Raw genomic sequence first — 27,206 nt, 5'->3', positions numbered from 1 at the left:
TTCATCAGGAATCACTTCTTTCGAACTGATGATCTTCAGTGGCCTGTTGAATTTCTGTCACTGAATAATGACAAAACTGACCGCTCTTTATTTTCCATCTACAATAGCGGCACCCTCCAGATTTGCCTTGCGGTAAGATAGAGAACTCAATGGAGAAGGTTTAAGCTGTTCTGTCTGGTGACCTAATTGTATCCAGTTTTATCCTCCTGTTTGTGCTGTGTGCGATCACTTCACATGGCTTCATTTCTTCATTCAAATTATTCATCAGGCAAGCATTTGGGTTTATTTCTTTCCAGCTCTTTTGCTTTTTGATACCTTTGGTGTGCTCTGGTGGGATTTCAGCAGAAGAAAAAAGTGGTTCTTTTTTTCCCCCTCCTGCGGTACGTTATTGTTGAAACACCTTAAGTCCCAGGTGTGAGGGGGTGCGAGCAGGACTGACAGACACGCCTGGCCTATTTAAATGCTTCAAAGGAGGCGAGCATGGAGCATCTGTGCGCTATAACCCTCAGGATCATCATACATGTGATTCCTTTTCTCTTTCTTTCTTTATGAAAGTTTTAGTTGTTACTGAATTGAGTAAATTAAGGCAAGTCCTTTCGAGACACCCTGGAAACTTTTTTGTTAAGCAATTAGCTTAATGACTATTGTCATGCAGGTGTTTAGAAAAGTAAACATGAGGGAAAGAAGAGATGATTGTATTTTGCTTATTTATTCAGAAATGTTTAGCTTAAATATCGGACTTTGACATTTGAAGTCAGTCTGATAATTAAATATAATCAAACACAATTCAAGTAGAAAGTATACAAAGACTGATGTTATGTTCATAACGTTTGTATGTGATAAATGTAGAAGTATCATTTGAATATTTATAGTTTATATGTATACATCATTTATTAAGGTTTGAAGGTTAAACTTGAATAGATAAATAATAGATAAAGATAACTTCATAATTATTAATAATCTTGGTCACACTTTATTTTAAGATGTCCGTGTTACAGTGTAATTATGCATTTAAGAACGGAGTAATAATAATTAACTACATGTACTTACTGTAGGGTTAGGATTAGGAATAGGGTTTAGTTTAGTTGCATGCAATTATACATAATTTATAGTTATTACATGTAACATGTGCAACAAGGACACTGTAAAATAAAGTATAACCTTAAACTTTAATCATTTAATGACTTCAGACTATAGCCTAAATAAACACAGCGAGCCAGACAAAAAAGTTGCAATGAAAAGTACATATTTTACTAAACTCAAAGAAACACTTTTTAATAGATAAAAATGTCAGTGAAATACAATAGTACACTTTTGGTAACACTTTATTTTACAGTGTCCTTGTTACACATTACATGTACTATGTTATTAACTATAAATTATGCATAATTACATGCAACTAACCCTATACCAATCCTAACTGTATAGTAAGTACATGTAGTTAATTAATATTACTCAGTAATTAAGTGTATAATTACACTGTAACAATGGCAGCTTAAAATATTTATTTTAATGTGCCATTGTTACAGTGTAATTATGCGTTTAAGTACTGATTATTAATCATTTGCTACATGTACTTACTATAGGGTTAGGTTTAGGATTAGGGTTAGTTGCATGTCATTATGCATAATGTATAGATATTACTACAGTAACTAAATGTAAAGTGCAACAAGGACACTGCCGAATAAAGTGTCACCATAAACTCTAATAATTTAATGACATAAACAGACTATAAATAAACACAGCAAGCCAGATGAAAAAGTTGCTATGAAAAGTACATATTTTACAAACTCAAAGACACACTTTACAATAGATAAAAACGTCAGTGAAATACAATAGTACACTTTTTGTAACACTTTATTTTACAGTGTCCTTGTTACACGTTACATGTAGTTACTATATTAATAACTATAAATTATGCATAATTACATGCAACTAACCCTAAACCAAACCTAATCCTAACCCTATATTAAGTACATGTAGTTAATTCATATTACTCTGTACTTAAGTGTATAATTACCTTTTTTAAGCTGGCCTTAATTATATACTTAAGTACAGAGTAATATTAATTAACTACATGTACTTAATATATAATTAGGGTTGTGATTGTGAATTTAATGTTATTACTAAAGAAAGTGCATAACATGTAACAGGAACAATGTAAAATAAAGTGTTACCAAATAAAGTGTAACCACACTTTTATAAAAGACAGCTGTTATATTCATAAAACCTGGAACAATGCTGATGTTTTGTAATACTGACACTATACTATTTTTTTATAAAAATCTTACAATAAAGGCAATAATTGAGTAAGGAAGGTGTGTTTAATTCATAGCAAAACAAGTTTTTGTTGTCGGTCCTTTAAAAACTGTTATTTTGGGGTAGGAGTGAATTATGCTTGAAATTTATTGAAAATAAGTTACTGGTTTATTGAGCGTTACATTTATCTGCCTGCAAACCTGATGGCAAGAATTATCACTGTTTTTATTCGATCATAAGTATAAAATAATCATAGAGCAGGTACATATATGTCACAGACATAAAACAGTCACACGTGCTCATAAGTAAAGGTGTGAGAATAACGTGACGTACTCCGGAGCATGTTTGGTTATTAGTATGCAGCCTGTTCACTGGCACACTGGCTCGGGGTTGGGCTTGGCACTGCGACCCCGCAGGGGGTTCTGGGAGAGCGAAGCCCACAGCGAGGCGGGTGACAACAGCTGTTGTGTTGCAGGGGACGCGTGTAGCACTGCTCATCAAATCCTGTCACTCACATTTTACCCTAATTAACGAGCATCTGCTTTCCTGCTTCATTTACACGCTTCTCCACGACCCCTGACCCCGGCAAAGGCAACGGCCGCAAACAGCACTCTGCGTCAAGAGAGAGATAAAAACAACTTTACATCAAACTCCTGGCAAGGGACACAAAAGCAAAGGCTCCAATGGGAATTTGTTTTTATGGAGTTATTGCATAGGTGTGACAGATTATTACTTAGATGTATCGGTCTTCATTTCTGTGATGTACAGAATCTTTTATTATGATGGTTGTATTGTAAAGGGTGAGTTTTGAGGTAATGCCTCAATCACAGATATCTTTAAAATGAATGTAAAATGAATTTAATTCCATGTGAATTTTCACATCAGCTTTACATACTTTCACAAAGCTCACACAAATTAATTGCGTTCCTCTGTATATTTATTAATAATTTGCGCATGCTCTTGGATATTTCTACCACAATGTAATTAATAAGCAATACCTCTGATGTATTATGACTGACATAACCAAGACATAAATGTCATGTTTGAAAAAAAAGCAAAGGTGGTGTTTGAGTTTTATTTTATTTGAAGTTAAAAAAAAAAAGTAAAAAAAATAGACTCGAAAGCATTGTTCTTTTTTTTTTTTCATTCGTCAAAATTGTTTCACGGCCAAAAAGTGACTTGATTGAAGCTAGGATTCATTAAAACGTAATTAATATGCATCATTATGTAAATGAGGGTGCCGTTAATGAGTTTTTAAAAGAAGCATTCCTTAATTAGTTCACTTTTAATGGCATCATCATTTATCTTCCTCTTCTTTGAAGCAAAATGATGAGCCAGACCAGACAGTATCAAAATGCTAATCTATATTTTATCATTTGGATATCTCTGATTTTATTTATTTATTGCACGATTGTAGCATGCACATTTTCAAGCCTGTACTTGAAACATGCCTAATGAGACAGATAGACAGACAGACAGACATATAGATTAATAGATAGACAGACAGACAGACAAATAGACTGATAGATAGACAGACAGACAGACAGACATATAGATTGATTGACAGACAGACAGACAGACAGATAGACAGATAGATAGATAGATAGATAGATAGATAGATAGATAGATAGATAGATAGATAGATAGATAGATAGATAGATAGATAGATAGATAGATAGATAGATAGATAGATAGATAGATAGATAGATAGATAGATAGATAGATAGATAGATAGATAGATAGATAGATGTGTTTCTGCTGAGGTGTAGCTAGCTCATTAGCGAGCCACTGCCACTAATGAACATGAAGAAAACAATTAAAAACACATGTACATCTACTCGCATCCTGACGACTGTGAAAAGTCATCAACAGCTTCCTTTTAAGAGAAAGTGAAACAAAATAAGAGAAAGAATTTCACTTCTGCTTTGCCAATAGCCGTACAGAGAGAGTGGGTGATTTCCCCCATCATATCACAACATGACTACCTGCACCCCGTCTTCCTGTGAGAGCCTCTCTCTCTCTCTCTGAGAAACACACTAGTGTTGATTACTGGAGGACGATCTGTGTTCGTCCTGCTCTCTGTGCATCACATTCATCTCAGTACATGTCAGAAGTTTTCATTGTCAGGCACATAAAATGCTGAATAAATCACTGACATTTAATTCTTATTTCTGAGAGATTTTCTGCGTGTTAGATTATTGATGTTACTATAAGCCTGTTTTGGCGAGTTTATGAATTGGTTTAAAATAACAGTAGCAAAGATACCTGTAATGTATGATCTTTAGGGTTTTTAATACTAAACTTGAATTATAATGACAATGTTGATACAATCAAATTCTGTGCTAATCCATGCATAAAATTATTGTTATTATTATTATTATTACTACTACTATCATCAAATTCCACCACAAGCAGTTTAGCTTTCATTATTTACATGTGCACGGCTGCAGAACCCATTCTCTGCGACACATATAAATTACTGTTTAACGAGAAGCCGTATTCCATAAATTATTCAAAACACCTGGGATTACAATATGAGATCAAATGATGGTGGAAGAGCAGCTCTCTGCTGGGGGCCGCATCCTTTCTGCTTCATATCCTTCTTTTCATCTTAAATAAAGCGAGAGCTCCGTGAGACACGCTCAGGCCAGACCGACGAACGACAGCGGTTTCTCAAGACCACAGTTACTCTGGCTTTAGTCCCACCTGCAACCGTTTGCTTTCATTTCCTTACACCTCATTTAGCCAGTTTTAGACTGAAGCCAATAGGTATTTCTTTAATAGAGGCATTTTTATATCCCGGTGGTTTTTAAAACACACCTTTTGTTTTATGTGAAGGTCACATTAAATATATCTTGGAAACTTTCTTATTATATTTATCGAATGTCTTTGATGTATAGATTTGACCTGTGTCAGATACATTTTTAATTTGAAAGTCCAAAATGATGACATTTTTTACAACTGTCATTATCTAAAATAATAAAAGAAACAATTTATTTGTTTGTGTATATACATTGGTACATAAATTATGAGTGTTTCTGTGACTTTATTTCTGCAGTAATTTTCTAAACATTTCATCTCAAATTTCCCAAATACAGTGTTTTACAAACATTTGTAAGTTGGTGTTCACCAAGTTGAAAACATTCAGTGTGTGTTTTGGATGAAATACAAATGTGATGTGTGAAAAATCATGGTATTTTAATCACTTTGCTATTTTAATTGGCTGTCAGTTTTGTCAAATTATGCAAAAAGTGTCTACAGTGTGTATTTAAGATATATAAAATTATAGCTATGAGATTAGCCAGAAATTAAACAGGTTTGTCATTTTATTACCAGAAATGTTTAAAATGTCATTTCCATCTCTGAATGTTATCAAATACATTACATTACATAACTATGGTGGAAATTACATTTGTTTTTGACGGTAAAAAAAAAGAAGAATAAAAAAAGAAGATAATTCAGAAATAGCGACAGAATTCTCCTTTAGTGCATATGTTTGTTGGATATTGATAGTAACTGACAAATTAAATAAACTAGTGAGATTGTGAAAAATATTTTTAAGATAGCTTACTTTCTTATTTTTTAAAGAAACACCCATAACCTAGTTTCTAGTTTTTATATTATATTAATTATATTATATTATATTATTTTATATTAAATTATATTGTATTATATTATATTATATTATTTGTTTATTTTACTTCAATATGAAAAGTCAAAATAACAATATTGTAATAATGATTTGTTTTGATATTATTGAAAATATATGGTTAAGGAATTGTTATTCTCTTCTTTGTGCAAGTTTGTGAAAGGTGTGCCAATGCATTCAAACAGAAAGCTAGAGAAATATATATATATATATATATATATATATATACAAATCTGAATTTGCAGGGTTTTTCTATTCAACTTTTTTTTAGAACCGTTTAAGATCAAGAGGGCCCTTTAAGCAAAAAAAAAAAAAAACAAATAAAAATGAATAGATGATTCCTCATTTTGAAGAGAAAAAGCAAACTGTCATTTTCTTACAGTGGTTTAAATGTCAGGTAAAAAAAACAAAAAAACAACAGAGACAAGCAACAACAAAACAGGCATATGGCACATAATAGCATTATTTGGTAATTATGGAACATTGCCAGTGTATGAGCATTTAAATGAGCATAAAGGTCTTCAAATAAAGTACAATAAGCTTACTTGTACAACTGTAACTATAGAGAGCAACTTCTCACCTGAAGACGGGCCATGTAGAATTTGATTATGAGAGGGGAAGGCATAAAATCAGCTTTTTTAAAGATGAGGATATATTTACGTGTGTGTGTGTGTGTGTCTTCTGTACTATTCAAACTAAATCAACTGTTCTGCAAGATTCCCCTCACAGCTCAAACGGTGTACTCTAGCGCCCCCTATAGGCCACAACACCCTCTCTTCATCACCACTGCATTTGCCAGTGTAGATAGGAGTATTACTGCAAGTTTCAGAGACTTTCCCCAGTTGTGCCATCTCCGATCAGAGACCCACACACACACACCACGCCTTCTACGCTCCCGCTCCCCATGAGTGCAGAAACCCTGCGTAGGGAACGAAGTAGTACACCATGTAAAGATGCCCCTCTATTGTATTATTCATCCCGGTGACAAGTTCCTCACTTCCTGCAGGCCAATGCACTCCCCCAATGACACGCCGGGGGACGGCACATGACACTGAGAGTGAATTAGCGGCGCTGCATTAGCCATCTGCATATGCGAAGGGCCCCACTTCCATGGCCCTCCGAGGACGACACTGACAGTAATGTTAAACTGATTTCCCCTGGGACGAGCAGGAGCGCAGTTTACAGGAAGCCAATGAGAAAGTTGTGGAGATGGGACGGCTATTGCGGCGGAGCTGAGGAAGGATTGTTAGCAGTCATTTCTGTGTTTTGTTTGTTCCAGACTGGCCCACGGTTTCACAGACAAGGTTTAAGCCTAGTCTCAGACTAAAATGCATGTTTGAGCAGTTTTAACTAGGGCTGGGAATCACTGGGTACTTCACGATACGATACGATACGATACGATACGCGATACATGGTTCACGATACCGATAATATCACGATATGGCGATACTGCGATAATCGATATATTATCAGTAATAACTCACAATATATCATGTTGAAAAAAATAAATAAAAAATTTTAATTAGGAAAATGAATCTCCATTTATTTTTTGGGATGAAACACAATAACAAAAACAACCTGTGTCTTATCAGTTGCAACAAAATAGTCACAGACACTATTTTTGTTTTGCTCGCAGATGATTTTTTTCACTCGGGAGAAATCGAGTGGAATCGATGATGCTCGCATGGTCGCGGCTCGCAGCGTGTGAGAGGAATTACGAGCCGAGCCGATCGAGCACCATTTTCACCAGCTGTCCCCTATTGCCCTAATCATACACAACCACGTCGATTGGGGCTATACCTCAGTGGCAGCAACCATACAGCGTGCGCATACACTGTCACACACACACACACACACACTTTTCTCTCTCTCTCTCTCAAGTTTTTATGTTGAAAGGAATGGCTACTGTTCTCTGCTTTTCAACAAATCATTTGCACACATTTATGTCATTTTTCTATCTGAAGCTTTGCCTGCATGCAACATGACGGTCTCTGTGTTTAGCGCGAAAGCCCACGTGATTGCTGACGGCTCGGGATAAAATTCGTGCAGGACAGTCGTACCGTGTACCAGCTGCTTTGACGCGATTATCAGTTAAACTGACTCGCAACGTGTGCAATATCACGACCTCCCGAGTGTCCGAACTCGCACCGTGTACGCCCGCCCTAACGGCTTTTAAGATCGATACTTGGCAAGAGCGCATCGAGAATCGATCGCGGGAGAAAATATCGCGAGACATCGCCATATCGATATTTTGGCGCACCCCTAGTTTTAACTGAAGCCAACTTGCACAGGCATATCTTAAAATATGTCAGTGCCATTGCTTTGTGATTTTCAAGATGCACAACAGTAATGTTTTTTTTTCTAAGGCTAATTGAACTAAGGCCTAATCGTGGCTTAATCTAAGCCCTGACTGTGGCCTAGCAGTCGTAGACTAGAGCTTTACTTAAACAGCCAAATATTTTGTTTCTTGAAGATGTTTAAATACATTCATATCAAGTTGCTCATTAGTTAGATGTTAACTTAACTTCCTCGTAATTTAAAGGGTTCGTTCACCCCAAAAATTTAAATTCTGTCATCATTTTCTCACCCTCATGTCGTTCCAAACCTGTATGACTTTTGTTCATCTTCGGAACACAAATGAAGATCTTTTTAATGGAATCTGAGAGATTTCTGTCCAGCCATTGACAGCTACGCAACTACCACTTTGACGCTTCAAAAAGTTCATAAAGAGATTGTAAAACTAACCCATATGAATTGAGTGGTGTAGTACAAATTTTCTGAAGAGACACAATCGCTTTATATGATGAACAGATTGAATATCGGCTTTTATGTAAGGGATAATGTACATCCAGCCCGTTGTTATCGTGTTTCCTGTAGCTCAGTGGTAAGAGCATTGCGTTAACAACGCAAGGTTGTGGGTTAGATCCCAGGGGATTGCACATACCTATGTATAAATGTATAGGATAATGCAATGTAAATCGCTTTGGATAAAAGCGTCTGCCAAATGCGTAAATGTAAATGTTATCTCAGAATAAACCCTGACAGGGTGATTAGGACCCCGACACGAAGCGGAGATAACAACCAACCAGCTGGATGTACATTATCCCACGGCAACTTGCCACATAACTAAATAATTAGATATTAAATATTGATCTGAGTTGAAATATTTTATTAGCCCTTTAAACGCAAAGCTTCCGCAGAGAAAGCATTTGCTAGCTAGTGGCAAGTTCAAACTAGAAGGATATTTAAGAGATACAGTACAGTCATACCACTTATTACACAGTATTTCACCACATAAATAATTATGGGGATAAGAAATATTGATTTGAGATGAAACTTTTAAAATCGTACCTGTTTGTTAAATAAAAAAAATGTTACAAAAATGTCAGCAGCTGCGAGTCCACATACTGGATGGCATAATTAAATAACTGTACACAAAATATTGATTTCACTGAGTTTTAATATTTTATTAGCTGACCAAATGCAAAACTTCCACGAAGAAAACCTGTTCCTAGCAAGCATAAAGCACTACTGACTTCAGTGACCCGGATGAGCCTGCTGCCTGTGTTATCTGTTTTCAGCGGTTGTTATCTGGGAATAACTTACCGCTGAATGGCGCGATTGACCAATCAGAATCAAGTATTCCACAGAGCCGTGTAATAATCACATATAAACATTCATCAACTCACACATCAGTTGTGGTAAACGGAAGCTCAAGCATGTTGGCTTGAGTTTTTAAAGGTAACAGTGTGTGATATGAATAAAAAGTGCTGATAAACAGCTGTTTAAAACCTTCTCAATTAAAACAAATAGAGGCTTGGGCCTGGAAACAGTAGCCTATTCCTTTCGTCAAGACTTAACAAGTGGGATTGAAAGCACACTTCGGTCATCACTACTGTTTTCTGAATAAACCACCTGGAGACATGGCCGGTGATGCGCATTCACGTGCTATCGGAAATTTCCTACTCGTCGCATTCAAGTGCTTTGTTGTTGGAAAGAACAGGAATCATGGAGGATAGCCTGTTTATACTTGCCTATTTATAGGGAAAATCTTATTAAAGGCAAAATTATATTTCCCATTCATTGACAACCATAAACATTCACCACACTATCAATAGTCATCTTGCCAACGATTCTGGAATTTCGGTCAAATACAGGCTATTTTCGCTATGTATAAAACAAACATACATTATGCTTCAAATGATTATTCATATGTGTGAATATGCACTACTTTAATGAGAAGACAAGGCAATGTAGTTGTTGTGGAGAAAACGAATAAATAATATTATTATTATCATAGCAGCAATCGTGATCCATGTTTCTGGCCTTATTCCCAAACTTCCCAGTGGAAAATACAACTTGACAGGGTGTTCATGTCCAATTTTCAAATAGGAAACTCGTATTCTCCGCTTCTTGTGACTTACTGTTTTAACAGTAACATAAAAAAGACAACAACTTTCAATAAATAGTTCAATAAACTGTGTGTCAGAGTACATGTCAGGAACACGGCACATTTAGATAGGCTGGATAGGCTGAGATAAAAGATAGATGACTGAAGTGCCCAGAAGTAGCTGATAATTCATTGTAAATTTAATGGTGGGCAGCCACAAAAACTCATAAAAGTACAAAATAATAAATCCTAATATTCAAAATAGACTGCTGATTTGTTAAGTAGCCTAGAATCTGAACAGTATACAGTAGAACAGATGAAGAATTTTATTTGGCTTTATTATACATTATTAAACGGCTTGAACGACATAACTGATGATCTATGTACAAAAAAGCAATGTTTATAATTATGTAGGCTAGATTTTTAGACAACAGTTCCGATTCTCTAATCTACTTGGCCAAGCAATGTTCAAGACAGTTGTTTTTTATAATAACTGCACAGGAATATTTCATTGTTTGTATCACTAAGCCTGTGTTTGTGACGTTCAAGAGTGTGTGAACGGTATAGAGTGGAAGTGGAGTAGAGTTGTGTGATTTTGCCTGCATCGTTTTGTTGTGTCTCGCTATAGGATTACTCAAGGAAAACCCAGAATGGATTTGGAAAACCTACTGATTACAGAATGCTTTGAGCAGAAATGGGATATTGCTGTCACTCCACTCCACTCATGCTGTTTAAGACCTGCTTTTCAGTCGCCTTCCACCCAAACTTTTGTACAGAAGTGTATAGGCTACTTCAAACTAACTGGTTAAAATCTGTCTGAAATTTAAGTTACTCAATATTAACGTGTTAAAATCAATTTCAGCACAAGAATGCTGTTGTTCTACATGCAGAATCGTGCATCGGGCTGATATTCAGTTCAACAACACTCTTGTTTGTGTGATATTGCTTAAAATAAGTGATTTGATGAACCAATCAGAGCAAAATGCTAAATAATGTCCTCTGGTATAAACAACTCAAATAGCATACTGTGAGATCATGCAAAACAACATACTTTAATAACTTGTATTTATGCATTGATGTAAAAGAAGTCTTTGATAAAACAATTGAATGCCCCAATCTTCCACCATGTTAAGAATTTCTTAAAATATGTGAAAAACAAGGCTCAGACTGCGAGAGGATGGTAAAAGAGCTGTGTCACGCCAGCAACTGACAAAATAACTGCAGATAATTAGAAGCTTTTGTAGCGTGAGCATCTTTCAACAAAGACACCTGCATTTCCTGCGAAGGGAGGCGACGCACACGGTGATTGTCATTTTTAATCTGGTTCTCCTGCGGGGCGCTCGGAGTGGCTGCGGGGAGCCCGGTGGGTGTGTGAGTGCTGGGACGAGAATTCACACAGCGTTCCCGAAACTCTTTCGCTCTGACAGGGCCCCTGCTGATGGATTAATCTGCGCTTGTGCGCAGTCCACGACAACATTTGAAAGTCTCGGGGGGAAAAAAACGGTAGGGTCAGCTGTTAAACTGTAATTTGAATGTCTTTTATTTTAGAGTAACAAATTCAATTAGCATGGAACTAACAGAGGAAAGGAGCGTGCCAGCGCTCTCCCAGAGGCAAAGACGGTGGTTGAATAGGTGGATACCTGGGACAATGTACAGCTTTTTCCTGAAGATGTCATGTTATTCCATGTAATGAAGCTTCAATAACAAAACCATTTTGTATACATAATGGGCAAGTTATCAAATCGAAGTTATCAATGTGCCTATAGGCGGGTCCACAACGCGCCTACACTTTGTCCCGTAGATGGTCTGCTTGCTCGCTTTAACCTCGCGCACGAGCAGATCTGTTTCCTCGCTAGAGAAGCGTTCAGTTTTTCCGCTTGCAAATTTCGCCATTTAAATAGCGAATCCGCCGTGGTGCGAGCGCAACTGGATTTTAAAGGGAATGGGAGATGAGACTCTGATTGGTTTATTACACGTTATGCCCAAAACACACCCATTACTCATTAAGAGAATATGGACCACCCTTTTAGACCATGCGCCGGGTGCGCCGACCATTTTTCCCATCGTTAAACTAGCAAAAGTGGATTTGAACACGCCCTAAGTGCTCTTGTGCCGTGTGCTTCAGACCATGCGCTTAGATCGTTAAAATAGGGCCTAATATGTTGGTAAGGAAAAGCAGTTCCACCCGTTGGGTATGAGAGGTGAGTTCTCGTTCATGGCCCCGTCCCGGAGCACCCTCTCTACCCCACAGAGCTCATCGGGTTAGGGAAATTAGTGCGGCTTGCTCTCTTTCATCTCTGCTCCTGAATGGAGCTCCATGTCTGATCACCAAGCCAATTTGCCAGCCCATGTGGCACCCAACCCATCAGGCCCAGGCAGCGCACCTCTTGCTTTCTGGCAACACATCCTGAATAATTCCCCCCCTCCCCCCCAAAAAATGTGGCGATATGCACGGCTGAATCCGAATGCCCGTCTCTGGCATTGTCGGGATCATTTTGGCTCCATGCCAAACGTATTATATTGATCTCTCTTTTCTATGCAGTTCAATGGCTCCACACAATGCAGATTTGGAGCAGAACATATTAGGCAAATAACATGAGCCCAGAGGCCTGCGCTCAGAGACCGATGTCGTTAATATCAATGCCTCTGTCTCAGCCCGCAGCTCAGGAGCAATCAAGAGTCTTTCCACTCAATCCCAGGCAGAATCTCAACTCCAAATCATGCCGTGTGCCATAAAAGTCTATTTATTCAGGTGATTCTTCACCTATACCTTTAAAAAAATAAAGGTTCCAAAAGGGAGGTTTGCAGCAATGCCGTAGAAGAATCATTTTGGGTTCCCACGAAGAACCTTTCAGGGAACAATTCTTAAAAGAACCATTCTTTTCTTAATGTGAAGAACACTCTTTCCCCGCCAGCGTTTTTGAAAAAAGTTGCCAGCCAGCACCAGCGTTTTCGATCATTTTCACAAAAGTTTCATGGCCCGCAGAATATTTTGTTGTATGAATATCTGAAGATACAATATATCAAAAGAAAGAACAGACCCTCTGCTTTTATAAAAAAAACAACAACATTTTATTCTAGCTTCATGCATTCTTTTTTATCAACACTTGAATGTCGGTAAGTTTCTGTTTTTGTCAAAGACTACATCCAGACCGGATTCAAAACGATGATCAAAACACAGATAGAGAAGATTGAGTCCTTCAACACCCCAAAGCTTCACAGTCCTATAGCTCGTCTGGGTCCACATTTCATTCAGTAACATTAGGCAGTTTTGATTGCTGTTTAGGAGATTTAGTACTTGTTCAGAAGATGTGTAATTGCGCCCCTACCGTATAACAATGAAAACACAGAAAGTGGGAAAATTCTGTCAATGGCGGGGAAAGAGTTAATAATCTAAAGAACCTTTTGTGTGTGACATGGATGTTAAAGGACAAGTTCGGTATTTTACACTTAAAGCCCTGTTTTCAGATCGTTTCTGATGAAATAGAACGGTTAATATTGAAATTTGGACACATGCTGCTGGCCCGAGAATTTTCGGTTTCTGTGGTAGCACCCCCTAACTATGTCAACTAACTCTCACTAGAGTATAAGTAGACTGTTAGGGTTCAAGTTAGTAGAATAAGTAGACATGTAGTTGCGTCAATAGTTGCAAAGTTACTTATAGTCAGTAGAATGTCTGTTGGTGGAGCATCAAAATAAAGTGTTAGCAGATTTTCAGCAGACATACTAATACTCTAATGAGAGTTACTTTGCAAAGTTACTTATAGTTAGTAGAATTTCTAAAGTGGACCATCGAAATAAAGTGTAACTCTCTTAAAACCTACTTTTCAGACTCTCAACAGATTATTTAATTTATCCACTAACAATGTCCAAGTGTATATACTGTACATACATCACAGGAGAAAATATGTCAGATTTTGTATTTAGTTTGATAACATTATGTGATGCACATGACATTTTAAACATTTTTCAATCAACGACTGACTCCTTTGTCTTGTCAAAGCTAATTTTGTATCTAACACTTTATGTATCCTAAATAAGCACAATTAAATAATACTTTGCATAATATGACAATCTTACACCTTGATTGGAAATGACACACTATAAAAAATATTCTGTTTACAAGCGACACTTACCATTATTTTCCTCACACATCATGTTTAATATTTCAACTTAGGTATTCTCTATACTGTTGTCCCCTAGGTAAACAAGTATGTTATCTTTTGCAAAAAATGTTGGCTGTGTTGGAAAAAATGCTGTCCTCCTTTGTGTAAAAAAATAAATAAATCTTTTCACACTATAAACATCAAAACAGTTTATTTGACTATGTTTAGATTAATATAGTTTTTGAAATGTAATAATATTTTTATGATGGATTTTCATAGTTTAAAAGTCTTGATGTGGCAAAAGATAATATTAAAAGCATTTGCAAAGTTGCAAAAATAAATGTCAAAAAGCACGGTAAAAAAAAAAAGTTCCCAAGAAAATTTAAATGTGACCTTCATAAAACAAAAATAAGTTAGCAAGCTGTTAGCTTTAATAAAACATAAACCCTTGGAACATAAAATACCTGTAGCTGAAGAAACATTTGTTTGATGGAATTTTTCCATGCTGTTTCAGGCATTCTGATGCTTCAGTTGCCTTTTAATGACTCTTATCGGTTTCTATGCGCGTGCAGGTCCGTTGGGCCTCCAGTTGGCATGGTGCTATTTGCTTCTTTTGGCACGCTCCACTCTTCAGTGCTTTCCAAAGCTAACGTGGCTGGGCACAATACATCCGTTAATGGGCTCGTCTATGAGATGATCCCCCACCCTTTCCTGAGATGGGAATCAGGGTAAACATTTCAATGGGAATCCTCTACAGACTTGGCTTGCCAACCTGGCAGCTAGTTAAACTCGTGTCTCTCGCTTACCGTCTGCAAATGTGAAATGACTAAGCGTCTGAGTCTTTTTGACATCTCTAACGAGTGTCATATGGCTGTGACGGGCAGGGCTGTGATGAATTTGCTGCAGGCTAAGAAGCCAGTTCACTATCATCAAGGATTATGAGTCTTTCATGACATACGTGCGTCAAAGTCAACGCTGTTGAAACTATACTGTGCATTTCCTTTGATTTTAGTGATATTATTTCAATAAGCTCTTCTTAATATGGGTTGATTACAGAATGAGCAAATCTGAATTTGATGCAGAATGTTCTTGTTGTAATATGAATATAATGAGCTGGTTATAATCTGAGTTGGTTATAGAATAAACTGCTTGTAATATGAGTTTGTATAGACTTCTTATGGTATGGACTGGTATTTGGTTTGGTTATAATACATTTATAATTATAATCTGGTTATAATCTGAGTTGGTTACAGAATAAACTGGTTATAATATGATTTTGGTATAGACTTCTGATGGTATAGACTGGCATTTGGTTTGGTTATATAATCGGTGTTGGTTTTAGAATGAGCTGGTTATAAAATGATATGAGTATAGAATTATTGGGTTACAATCTGGGTTGAAAATAAAATGAGCTGGTTATAATCTGGATTATTAAAGAACGGGCTGATTATAATATGAGTTTGGTATAGAATTAGCTGGTATTTGGTTTGGTTATATAATGACCTTTATAATCAGAGTTGATTTTAGAATGAGCTGGTTATAAAATGATATGAGTAAAGAATTATTGCATTACAATCTGGGTTGGAAATAGAATGAGCTGGTTATAATATGGGTTGGTTATTGACTGAGCTGGTTTTAGAATGAATTAATCTGGATTGGTTAAAGAATTGACTGGTTGTAATATGAGTTGGCTATTGAATGAGTTGAGTATAGAATTATCTGGTTATAATTCTTGGGAATTATCTCTAATAATATGGGTTTGTTATAATATGAGCTGGTGTAGAAAGCACTAGTTATATAATGATTTGGGTATAGAATTATATGGTAAAATATGAGTTTAGTATTAACTGGTTTATATCTCATATGGTTTCATAATGAGCTGCTTATAGTCCGAGTTAGTTATAGAATGAGATGGTTATAAAATGAGTTCCTTATGGAATTATCTGTTTATGATCTGGGTTGGATATAGAATAAACTGGTTATAAAATGGGTTGGTTATTGATTGAGCTGGTTTTAGAATGAAATGTTTAAAAATGTGTAACGTAAGTCCACTGAGGGAGAGTTGCAGGTAAACCCAAATGCAGTTTTATTTAAATACAAACATGAACAAAATGCAAAATAAACAAAGACCTGGACTAGAACGTGGACTTGAACGTGGACTTGACAAACTCACCAACAGGAGGTTACAAAGAAAATAATAGACAAGAGAACAATAAACATGAGGGCAATTTATACAGAGAAACTAATGACAACACCTGTGCATAAATAAACAATGAACCAATGAGAATATGACACATAGACAAGGGAACCAATCAGAACAAGACACATAAACAGGGGAAGCATATGACAGGAACATGAAACATGGCCAAGGCAAACTACAAAATAAAAGACATGAAAATAAACTTGAACCAAAACCCAACCAAACGTGACACTATAGATGAGCTGGAAATAATCTGAGCTGGTTATAATCTGGGTTGTTTGTAGAATAGGATAGTTGGTAAAAGAATTAGATGTTTTTAATCTGAGTTGGGTTAAATAAACTGGTTATACTCTAGTCTGAGTTGAGTATAGCATGAGTTGCTTTTTGTCTGAGTTTGGTATAACCTAAATATTTTGAATTCGGAGAAAGATATATTTTGTTATTGGGATATAATTTAAGTTAGATATCCTTACATCATTTGAATATTCTGATTAAGTGCCATAATTAGATTAATGTAAGCTTGAAAGAAAACATTAATAGAAGTGGACATGACTGTCTTAATTTGGTTTTGGTTGAATTAAGTGTTTGGTTGAGTCATTATCTTTTTTATTTAAAGTGTCTTTTCAGTCATTAAGACATCTGTCTGCAGTAAAAATGTCTGTCCAAAATAAATGAATTTATCAATTAACTAATCCTTGTAGGAATCAATCACTTCCTCATTAGACAGAGGTTTCCTTGTGTAGGTCTCCATGGTCAACACATCTATGACTTCACAGAGGACACACGTGTGGGATTTTAATTTCAAATTCATTTGTGCCGCCACCGACCCCCTGTTCGCTCAGCGGATGCTAAGGGGACTCTAGGGAGCCCTATCGCAGTTCTATATGCAAATGTCCTTGCACCTGGGCAGTGGTGCAGGCATGCTGGGAGGTTATTTATGCAAATCTGATAGAGAGCGAACACACATCCCAGCCACAGTCACCGGCGGTATGATTTTGGATGAACAGACTTCTGCTCGGACAGGATGGTAAGAAAGGAGGACAGGCAAATAAGAAAATAATTGTCGCCAAAAATGTACAGTCATTGGTAAAATGTGCATTATAATATAATGAAATGTTTGTGCATTAGATGTTTCTTCGAAAATTAATGAATGGCTCTCAAAGAAGACCCCCGGAATGGTGGCAAAAACAAACGGCATATCAGAAGACGTTAACCAACCAACCCCTGACCTATTGCACTGGTAAGCCCTATTCGGACGGGACTATCTTTACAAGGGTAAATGGAGTAATGTAATTTTACCACAGGACGTCTGTAATAATAATGGCCAATTTGCACAGGATAAGATATCTCAGTAAAACTAGCAGAAGTGGGAGAACCTATATTTATATATATAAAACAGTAAGGTCCGGTCGAACGATGTACTAATTAAATTAAAAGTTTTGTGCCTCTAAAAAGTGCGTTCGACCTTCTTTTTGATCTGAATGGTGTGTGGAAAACACTTTTTTTTTTTTCACAGACTTGTCCCACCGCCTAGAACAAAACTGAATGCTTTTTCAAGCGCCTCCATACTCCATAAATATTTACGTACATATTTGCAGCGGGTCTATTTGCATGGGATTAGTATTACCTAAGGTCATTTTTCCGGACCTTTTTACAGAAGGTAAAAGTCGCCGTAATCTTTACTGACATTGTCCGTAATGATAACTGAGATTGCACATTTGGACGGGACTAAAATCACAGAGAAGCTCTGGTAATTATTACTTTACCCCACCTCTACAAACAAGAATCTTTGACATCCATGCATGGAACCTTTCCATTGCACAAAAAGGTTATTTATAGTGGAAAAGGTTCTTAGTTTCTTTAGTATCTTCCTGTTTTTGGTTTGTTTATGTCTTTGGTCTGTGTTGTGTTCATATTTCATTTGAACCACACCAGAGTTCGTTTGGAAGCAAAGTTCGTCTCGGCCCGCTCGGCGCATGAGGGTTCAGATGGTGTTCACACTTATTCAAATGAACCGCACTAACAGAGCAATCGCACCAGGGTTTGTTTTAATCAAATCAAACAAGCCGAGTGCAAACACAGTCTAAGACTGTGGGATGGTCAAATAAACAGAGCACACACCCACAGTTTACAGAGAATCAACCTACAGATGGTTACTTATTCTGGATTTTGAACTGGAATGGGCAAAAAATATTTTTACATAAAAAACACCTTTAATGAACCAAATATCTTTGATTGACTGTAGAACTGACAAAATGACTCATTAACTACCCTGAACTGAAGTGATCACAGAAGTTATCATTTTCCTCAGAGTAGATTTCTCTCTCTCTCTCTCTCTCTCTCTCTCTGATGTGGCCGTGAATGTGTTAAAGCAGTGGGTTGTAAATGAGGACAAAACAAATGATCAGCACGCGCAGTTGGAAAGCCACCCAACCGCGCTCCACTCCTGTGAAAAACATCACACAGGAAATCTCTTTTTAAAATAAACAAGCTCTCACAGCAGACAATGGGCAAAATTAATGTGCAAATGTATGCAAGAAATTAAATGGCAGAATTAGGCAGGCAAATGAGGAAGCTACTCTCTTGAATTGTTGGAATTATGAATAATTGCGGCAAATTCGCCGCTTCTAATATGACTTTTTGCTGTAAACAAAGGCTTAATTGTGGAAATTCATAGGTGAATGTGAACGGCCTTGGATTTTCTTTTATTACGTTTCATAAGGTTAAAATCAACTCATCTTTGAGGGTACAACAGGAAGTTATCAAGCTGTCTTAGTTGTCACTCCTTTCCAAGGTCAATGTGGGCGTTTAACTTCACGGGACCAATGACAGTTGGTCAACAGAGGTCCAGAATCTCACAACAATCGTGTCTTCTTGACTCCCCGCCTGTGGGTGGACCAGCAGCTTTGATTCCACCATCAGCAGGGCGTTTCATCTCCGTACTGATGCCTTTCAAAGGTAAAAGCGAGGACTGATACCTCTCCTCGTGTTTTGATTGACTGCATGAGCTAACAAACCCATTGTTGCAGGAGCGGTTGTCTCAGAACGGATCGGAAGAGTGAACATTAGAGCAGATGAAAAACAAAACCCTGTCTCTCCGCACCTTGGACTGGGAAGAGGTGTCGTGGAATTCCCCGGAGACTATGAGATGCAGGTTTGTTTTGATGTGGTGCTTGACAGACCTTAGAAGTGCTCAGAACACGGCAAACCAGAGAAAAGAAAAGGCTGTTTCATATGCATACGTACTGTACTCCCGTATATCGCACTGCTGTGTAGAGAATTATCATTATTATGTGTCCAGACAACACAATCTCGTGGCAATTCATAACTGTTTTTTGATTTGGTGAATTGGTGGAATTCATATGAATTTGTATGATGCTTATGCTCCATTGATGGTTAGTTTTAGGGGTGGAGCTTAATTTTTTTCTACAAATCGTATATATTTACACACAAATCACATACAAATTTTCACACAAATCGTATAAAATAGCTACATTTACTCACAAGATCAGGTTGGTCCATAAGATTAAATCAAGCCAATAGCACTGCCATATGGGAATTCTTCTTTATAACAAAGCAGTAAAAGAATGATGTTTTATGACTGACTGCTCCTAAAGTACAGGGAAAAAATGACAAGAACATAATTTGTTATTTTATGTCCAGTGAATTACATACTTTAGGTGTTGTTCCCACTTTGACCACACAGGTTTGCTTGTTTTTTCTACTCTTTGCTTTGTTGAAACTTTGAAATGCTATACTCTTTGAAAAATTGGTCTCAATAACATTCAAATGTTTGGGGTCAGTAAGATTTTTTTTTTTTTTTTTTTTTTAACAGTACTGGGTGAATATCGGACAAAAACAACCCTATCTCACGAGAAAACGAGTAAACCTTGCATTTTCATAAGAATTCATACATTAGTCATACATTCGTAGGAAACCGTAGCCTATGATTTGTAATTAAAAAAAAGAAATTCATACAAATTCGACACCAATTTGCCAATTTTTATATAACCCAACAGGCTGAGTTGCATTTTTAATCTAAATGGTAGCTTATGCTTATACTTAATACAATGATTATTGTTGTTGTGTCTTACTACAAAACATGTAAATGTGACTACAAATAGATTTACAATAAACCTGAAAAGTTTATTTTCTACGGAGCCTCTAAAGGGCCATGGTGAAGGAATAAAATATGAGATGGGAATTAAAAAAAATCTCTCTCTCTCTATATATATATATATATATATATATATATATATATATATATTTCAATGCTTTCGCGTTCTCTCACAAATGTTCTGCGATCCCCCGCAAAACTTTTGCGTTCCCTTTGCGAGTGAAAAGCATTGACCTATAACTTTTCCTTTTTTTTCCATAACCATGTCCCTTTAGGTGCTCCGTAATTTGATTTGATGATTTTTAAGATGTGCTTTTCTTTCTCCCAGCTAATCCATACACTGCTTTTAGAAATACTGGTTGAGAAATTGATAATTTGCAGTCTTGTTTTCCAGTACATATATGTAATCTTACCTTAAGCAAAATTACTTAATGAGACAAACAGATTTTGAGGTTGAACCTCACTATAGTAAATTGTACATGTTTGAAACATGCAAAGAAACAGTGTTATCTTATTATTTGTTTGGCAACACTTTATTTTAGTGTTCTTGTTAAACATTACATGCAGTTACTATATAAATAACTATAAATTATGCATAATTACATGTAACTAACCCTAAATAAACCCTAATCTTAACCCTATAAGTACATATAGTTAATTAATATTACTCAGTACTTTAAATGTATAATTATACTGTATCAAGGACACCTTAAAATAAAGTGTAACCTTTTGTTTCTTTAGTAAAGTAATAGAGACATAATAATAGTACATAAGTTCACTGGAAAACAGTAATCTTTTTTTACAGTACATGGCAAAATTTCATTAAAATACGATATTTTATATATAATCATAAACTAATATCAATAATAAAATGGATTTCCCTTTTGGGAGACACTATGACTTTATAGAGAAAGGATCAGTTTAGAAGTGTATCCTCTTTACATAAAGACAGAAAACAAATTGACTGACGGTTTTGAGATAATTTTCCCGTAATATTTTTAAGAGTACTGGCTATGAAAAACAGATTCAAAGGCCCTATTAAGCATGACGTTTGAAGGGGCTCTCACTTTGAAGCAGTAAGGGTTATAGGACCGGACATAAACCTCTGCTGTCAAAGTGAGACTTGAAGTACTGAATTTAGAGAGTCGAGCGGCTTCCTGTAAAAGGACGAGCTGCTCATTGTCACCTCTTCACTCCTTCCTTGAAACTGAGAGAAAACTTTGTAAGAGCTAGATGGCAATTAACGGAGTGTTAATGAATTCTGTTTCATTATCCAAGAATCAACAGGCTTGTGTTAATTACGACCAGAACAGGCTCTTCTCTTCCACAGCTCCCCTGAGACATAAAACACACTCAGCTCATACCTGGAGCCACAGGTGGTCCTTAGACGAAATGATGTCCTCACTCAATTTTACTCGATTTACCTTCATCATGGAACAAGAGCCTTTGAACCTGATTGAAAATGTGTGAGAAAGATGTGTGTCTGGAATACAGAACTGCTGTGGCGCGGAACAGACGTACTGCCACTGTTTTCTTTGAATGCAGTTTAGAGTGTACATTAGATGAGTTGGTGTGGTGTGTGAAAATCTTTTCATATACTAGGCCTACTATTCTTGATCATTAAGTTGCTGTGTTAGTTTAATGCATTACAAGTAATACGAGTAATTACAAATTTGCCCATTGGCCTCTGTCCATCATCATGGCCTCCTAATCATCCCCATATATACTCATTGGCTTCATCACTGTCTCCTCTCCACCAGTAAGCTGGTGTGTGTTCTGGCGCAATATGGCTGCCGTCGCATCATCCAGGCGGTGCTGCACATTGGTGGTGGTTGTGGAGATTCCCCACTTCTATGTAAAGCGCTTTGAGTGCAGAGAAAAGCACTATATAAATTTAACAAATTATTATTATTATCAATTTTAACATTTGGCTTTAAAAAATCTAACAACTTTCAATTTAAGTGCGTTAACGTATACATTTTGACAGCCCTAGTATTTTTATATCAATGTGGTACAATATTATCCTATTCAAATTAATGTGATAAACGATTTAGGTCAAAAGTAATCTAAAAGTAATCCGATTATATTGCCTTAAATGTGTAATGTAATGGATTTGTCACGTGTATGTTCTGTTGAGTTCATTTTCCGTATCTGCATTGGTTCTCATTAGTTTCTATGGTTTCTGATTAGTTCATCTTCATCTAGCTGTTCCTGTTTTGTTCCCTCATTACTATGTGTATATACAGTATACTCCCTGTTCTGTCATTCCTTGGTCGGTTCTTGTTTGTCTGTGCACCAGAACACTGTCTCGCATGTTGGCTGTCTATTTGGATTTATCTATTAAACCTTGTGTTATTCTATCTTCATCTTCATCTTCATTGGAACTTAAGCGTTACAGAAGAACCGACCCCTCAAAAAACGAGAAAAAAGAGAAATGGTGGACTAAATGATGGTTCTTTACTCCCGCTTTTTTGTTTTTCTACACAGACTGTCAACATACTCTCAACAGGTAAATGCTTGCTTTCTTAAAATGTCTATAAATTATAACTTTAAAGATTGTAACTGGTTTCCTGTATAATGATTTTACCTACAGGTTTTATGGTCTCATATTAGTTGAGAAACTACATGGAGTCAAGTGATTTATGAACCTAAAATATATGTCCTATTTATTTGTAAACTACCACGAAACAAACTACTGTGGGAAATGAGAACTACTTGTATTATATGTATTTTAATACTGTACATGTGTAATTACATAGTAATGTGTTTTCTTCCAATATTATTTCAAGAGCTCTGAACAGTAAACCGCACAAACAAACAAGCCGATAAAATCGTAATACTTCAGAACTTGGAAGGGCAGGGATTATAATACCAATTATATTAACAAAGCAAATTAATGAAATGTGAAAAATGTTATAGATTTGAATGGAAGAGTACAACAAAACACAATATGTACATGTATTTGAAGTGTTTTAGCAAGCATTTGGAAATGCCTCAGTCCTAAAGGGCTTGGCATAATTAAACTGCACGTCTTTACATTTAAACACTTAATGTTTCAATGTTTCAATGTTAAGAGCTGTAAATGTCATTATCAGTGCATATGGGGCCCACTGTCAAGTGATGAAGAACCTTCTCTTCTAAATAGTCTGAATAGTGACCATCATTATTCTGTCTACAAGCCTTGTAAGAGGCAGCATACCTTAGCATTTATAACAATTATTATTATTATTATTAACCCTGAGATTTCTGACTTTTTTATTGGCTATTGAACTCTCTAAGCAAATGTTATAGAGGGGGGGAAAAATCAATTGTTCTTAAAAAGACAAGAGAAACCTCTTAGCAGAAGGTCAAATGATTTTAATGTGACCACCCGATCTGCCTTTTAAAAAAATGAAGCATTTGTGAGGCCAGCTGATCCAAAACATTTCAAAAAAGTCACTTTGTTCAACAAAACATTTGTGTCCCGTCGCTATTTTTCAAATGCAAAAATAAGTTGCTAATTTTGTCAGTGCTCTTTCTAGACAGTGCAGGTTTAATTGCTAATTGTTAACTGGGAATGAATGCATTTGCATATTAATTAGGGAGGCCATTTACATTTTTAATTTGCTGCCTTCAAAGGGGGTGAGATAAAAGGTCGCACAATTTTAAATAATTTATGCTCCGCCGCTGAAAAGAATCTGAAAAGAAGTGCTCAGCTGATTTTAACCCCTGAGAGCTTTTACAGAATAAAGCTCTCCAAAAATTGTTTTTACAAATCTAATTAAACGGAAGAAAGCTCTGAGCGGACAGGAACAGAGAGTTGCAGCGGGAGCAGGGCGCTGTGCATTTAAGAACTTTACAATTTTATATATAGAATCTACTTCTTATTTCTGTTTACTTCAAGGTGGTAAATGAAATATAGGGGAGACCATGACTGACTTTTAAATATTGCTTTTATAACTCACAGATTACTACAAATCTACCTTACATGTTTTAATATACTGTAAGAAACATTTTATGTGCCAAAACAATCATTAACAGAATTATAATGATGAAGATTACATCTTAATATTGAATTAAATACAAGTCGGGCCAATTGTATTCATTCAGTTTTACTAATATATTAATCAGCTGATAAATCAAGAACAGTTTTCAACTAGAAATTTTAATTAAAGTTGATTTAACATTTTAAAGATCCATTTGCTCAATTCAGTCACTATTTTTTCATTCATAATTCACATCATGTTAAAAGTACTATAAATGTTCACTTATAATCAGCAACCTACAGAAAACACAGATATTAGTTTGAAATCAAACACATTTTCGCAGTAAGAGAGAGAACTTTGCATGAGCTGAATGCTTGTCATCACTCTTAACTTGTTTGTGATTAAAGAAACTGTTGCAGTTACCATTTTCTACAATTGCACTTGTTCTTTCATGCTTCCTCGAGTACAATTGAACATTTTCAAGTTAGATGATAAAGTGTGTTTGCTTCTTAATGTCTAATATACACTATATTGTCAAAAGTATTGGGACACCCCTCCAAATCATTGAATTCAGGAGTTACAATCACTTCGAGTCGAGCACCTAGGCATGCAGACGCTCATACAAACATTTGTAAAAGAATGGGTCGCTCTCAGGAGCGCCGTGAATTCAAGCATGGAACCGTGATAGGTTGCCACCTGTGCAATGAGTCCATTCGGGAAATTTCCTCACAACTAAATATTCAACAGTCAACTGTTAGTGGTATTATAACGTGGAAGCAATTGGGAACAACAGCAACTCAGCCACAAAGTGGTAGGCCACGTAAAATCACAGAGCGGGACAGCGCATGCTTAGGAGCACAATGAGCAGAAGTCAAGAGTCTATAGCTACAGACCTCCGAACTTCATGTGGCCTTCAGATTAGCTCAAGAACAGTGCGTAGAGCTTCATGAAATGGGTTTCCATGGCCGAACAGCTGCATCCAAGCCTTACGTGTTCTCTGGAGTGAAGAGTCACACTTCTCTGTCTGGCAATCTGGTGGACAAGTCTGGGTTTGGCGTTTGCCAGGTAAACGGTACTTGCCTGACTGCATTGTGCCAGTAACACTTTATTTTAATGGTCCCTTTTCAACATTTAGTAGACTATGAGTAACTTTGCAACTACATGTCAACTAACTCTCATTATAGTATTAGTAGACTTTCTGCTTAATATTTACTAACTATTTATTATGATGGTTCTCCAACAGACATTCTATTGACTATAAGTATCTTTGCAACTACATGTCAACTTATTCTAACCCTAACCCTACCAGTCTACTAATACTCTACTAATACTCTAATGATAGTTAACAAGACATGTCGGTGCAACTACTTATAGTCAGCAGAATGTGTTAAAGGGACCATCAAAATAAAGTGAAACCATTGTGCCAAGTGTAAAGTTTGGTGGAGGGGGGATTATGGTGTGGGGTTGTTTTTCAGGAAACTCTTAAAGCTTCAGCATGCCAAGACATTTTGGACAATTTCATGTTCCCAACTTTGTGGGAACAGTTTGGGGATGGCCCTTTCCTGTTCCAACAAAGCAAGGTCCATAAAGACATGGATGAGCGAGTTTGGTGTGGAGGAAGTAGACCGGCCTGCAGAGAGCCCTGACCTCAACCCGATAGAACACCTTTGGGATGAATTAGAGCAGAGACTGTGAGCCAGGCCTTCTCCTCCAACATCAGTGCCTGACCTCACAAATGCGCTTCTAGAAGAATGGTCAAAAATTCCCATAAACACACTCCTAAACCGTGTGGAAAGCCTTCCCAGAAGAGTTGAAGCTGTTATAGCTGCAAAGGGTGAGCCAACTCCATATTAAACCCTACGGATTAAGAATGGGATGTCATTAAAGTTCATGTGCATGTAAAGGCAGGCGTCCCAAAACTTTTGGCTATATAGTGAAAATGAGTACCTAAACAAGAGCTGTGAGATCATGAAGATATGCTGTTTCCATGAACACCTCTTGTGTAATTATTTCGTTTTTTCAACTATATTCAAATTCACAGGACATGAAGTCTCGAACCTTTTGTGGGCCAGCTTTTTACACAACCACTTTAAACTATGCTTGACGGTATATTATCTGCGACTCTTGCCTTGCGGCCCGCGGCGCGTTCAGATTCTTTCTCTTGCCCTGATCGTTCTTCCTGTGTCTAAAGCACATTGTGATTTTTTGACTCTTTTCTGTAACACTGATCCTAATTACACACCCCAAACGAACCGAGATCGGCTACATTTAAAGCTGAACACGTCGTCATTGTCTGTTTGGCATTTGGTCTTTGTGCCTATGCACTTAAATTACATCCTGACAATCCCAGCATGCTTTAGAGGACAGAGAGGGAGAGAATGTGTGCAAGAAAGTGTAACTTGTCTGACATCCCTCTACCACTCGCGTAAAAAAAAAAAGAAAAAAAAAAGGAACCCGCTGAATCCCACAGAACTTCCTGTTCACTGATCGTGTGAAGAAAGCTAACATTCCATTGAACGT

The 27,206-nt window shown here is 36.7% G+C and overlaps 1 long non-coding RNA gene across 1 annotated transcript; it reads right to left on the bottom strand.

The window, feature by feature from the left end:
* Window positions 1-1,762: 1,762 nt before the first annotated feature.
* Window positions 1,763-6,577, bottom strand: LOC309481542. Its single transcript, XR_014200047.1, has 2 exons — window positions 4,102-6,577; window positions 1,763-2,871 (listed from the first exon to the last, which is right to left on the bottom strand). It is a non-coding gene; the product is annotated as an uncharacterized lncRNA (long non-coding RNA).
* Window positions 6,578-27,206: the final 20,629 nt, after the last annotated feature.

Source organism: Leuciscus leuciscus, assembly GCF_965113295.1.
Source record: "Leuciscus leuciscus genome assembly, chromosome: 19".
Lineage (NCBI taxonomy): Eukaryota > Metazoa > Chordata > Actinopteri > Cypriniformes > Leuciscidae > Leuciscus > Leuciscus leuciscus.
This window is presented reverse-complemented; position numbering and strand designations above follow the sequence as displayed.